The sequence below is a fragment of the Cupressus sempervirens genome, chromosome 9 (genome assembly GCF_028749045.1).
Source record: "Cupressus sempervirens isolate cs-2001-9-10 chromosome 9, ASM2874904v1, whole genome shotgun sequence".
In the NCBI taxonomy this organism is placed as follows: Eukaryota; Viridiplantae; Streptophyta; class Pinopsida; order Cupressales; family Cupressaceae; genus Cupressus; species Cupressus sempervirens.
In genome coordinates, this window is record NC_143126.1 from 153,418,303 (window position 1) to 153,421,341 (window position 3,039).

The window sequence follows — 3,039 nt, forward strand, 5'->3', positions numbered from 1 at the left end:
TTTGCCCAAATGGACTAGGAAAACTAAAAAATGATCAACTATTAGTACATGTGTGATCGGCTATTAGTACATATGTGATCATTTTTTGAAACTTTTATTACGATAATTGGAAAGAAAGATAGCGATAATTAGAAGGTGGATGTAACGACAATACATACATGAACGGCAACTAACCCGTTTCCCTATTATTAGGCTCCCCTAATGGAACCAAGCTTTTCTCCTAAAATTCTCGGTGATGGGATTCGAAGATAAATTATAATTGAAAATGGGACCCTTACCCAACGTCAGCGATGGTGATTTATCGATGATAATTGGCCTGGATGCCGGCGCAAATAACGTCGAAGTTGGAGCATCAAAGAAATCGCTATTTTAACTTCTGTAACGGGAAATAGCTATTTTAATTTCCGTAACGGAAGTTTCGGAGTAGAAGATCACGAACTAGAAAGTGACAAAAGAGAATAAAACATGTAATGTCTGGCCGGGACTAATTTAGGGTCTGCTATCACTGTTGTCCAGTAGATTATAATGATTTAACTCGCGCTTGTTCCTCTTAAGGGTGCAATGAATGCATCCATAAGAAATTTCCGAGAATGTACAATTTAATTGTCTATTTTCTATTTATTATTTGACAAAAGAAAAGATATTAGGTTAATGAGTTATAATAATTTAAATACAATTTTGAAATAAAATAAAATATTGTGTAAAATTTAAAATGTGGTAAAGTAATTATTGTTATCAAGGTTCAAATATTATTGGAGTGTTATTGTTAAGTGTTTATGTTGAGGATGAGTTATTCTATTTGTAACCTATATGATTAAATCTTTTATTAACCTATTTATAAGTCAAATTTAAAATATGTTTTCTATACAAAAATATAAAACGAAAGCAAGCTCTAGTTTCATCTATTTCATAGTTGGGAAAGACACATATGTCACGGAAGGTATGCCTTCATCATGAAAGTTCTAGGAAAGCAAAATGAGAAGAGCGCCATCCTATCCAAATGAAGTCTAATCTTTTTAATATAATGTCAATCTCCTAACAATCATTATAATATGGTCTAATTGAATTCATAGTTGAGTTATTCTTAACCACTACAAAAGAGGAGGAAAGGGTTGTATATTCTAATTATTCTTTTTCTTAATCAATACTCACAAATTTATCAAATTTAATTTAAAAATAGCTTATTTCTTTTACTTGGATCATACTATGTAATTCAAGCATGCTTCCCCTTAAACCAAGCTTTAATAAATGCTTCCTCATTGTATTGTACACACACAACTAATCTCACATGGTAATTGCATATCTATAAATAAAAAATGTCATATCATAGTCATAACTCATAAGGCAAGTAAACACACAAGAGTCCATAATACAGATATAATGCCATATCTATAATGTCATATCTAACTATAATCACTAGCATCTCTAGAGTAGACAACAAATCCTATAAGTTTGTAAGCATGCTTATCTTTCATGATTTGTGTATAAAATTGGTTATGATGCATTATTTCCTAATAGGGATGAGAATCTACTTGTTGCAACTATCCTTACTAAACTAGTTCAATGATATGGATGTGTCAAGGATGTTTGAAATTTATATTGAATGTTAATAGAAGGGGAAGTGAGGTTGGCTAGATTTGAACATGTGACCTTTAATCTAAGATTTTGTATAGACATGACATTGATGCTCTTAACTAAGAAATTGATGTTTAGAGAGTCAACTGCTATGATATTTGTATGTTTCTACTCGCCCTTCATGTTGCACATCAAATGAGTGTATAGGACTAGAATGAGTGTATAAGACAACAGTAGGATGAAAAGTTTCGATTCTTATGTTTTGTGGTTTCTTAATTCATGGAGCATTACAGAGTTAGGACTGACAATTTGGCTTCCATTTCCCACACTTATTTGGTGAAGCACAAAGTTATCTTTAAATGGGATGATATCCATGATGCTTCTAGTGCATATGTTAAAGTGGAAGAGTGCGATTGTTAGAGATGATCTAGTAGTATGAGGCAAATAAGGTTGGTTTGACAATACTTTTTTCAATGTTGATCTTATCTTTGAACTCAAAAAATTTGACTTTTTTAGCAAACCAATCATTTTCTTTTAATCTTAAAGAATAGAATTAAAAGAAATGATCTCATTTATCCTCTTTATGCTACCAAAACAATGCACAAATCAAAAATTTTGAATTAAAACTGTGTCTTTATTCAATACCATTTATTTTATATAATATTTTTATATCATTATTATATAATTACTAAAATAAATTTAAATGTATATATAAGAATTACCATAAAAAAGTACATTCATTAATTCTAAAAGAATGTAACCATTCTCCACAAGAAATAATGAAGAATTACATCATGCTCTTTTATAGACCACAATTTGCATACTAAAACATATTTACCTAATTGTCACGAGGTATTGATCCTTGTCACAAAAAATGGCGAGGAGAAACGACACAGTAGTTGCTCAGGCTTCACGCACCTATAGTTCCTAATTCGTATATCACAATCTGCTGATTTTTTTGGTGAACCTTCGTAGGTGGGTGAAGAGCTTAAAGCTAACCTTTCGGCTTTCTCGCATTTACAGAGCTCTTTGTAGAACTCGTAGAGTGTGAGGTGATGTGAAAGTGTCATTTTAAAATGTTCGCCTAAGACCCGCCACTAAGACTCCCACAATTGCTGCTCTAGTACTTCTTGCCCAAATGGACCAATCAGCAACAGAGAAAACTAAAAAGTGATCAACTATTAGTACATGTGTGATCAACTATGATTACCTTCTTATAATGATAATTGGGAGCAAAGGTAGCAACAATTAGAAATTTAAACATGGTAGCATTGCCTACATAGATATTCTATAATCGCTCTATGAACGAGTACTTCGTATATGTCAATGGTTGAAATAAAGCCGAGTTTATGATATATATAAATTCAAAGTGATTGTGCTTTAAAACATTATATATACTAAATTTCATTGTAAACATGACAGTGGTTTGAAAGTTGCACGACGTGTAATAGAAAAGCAGGAAAT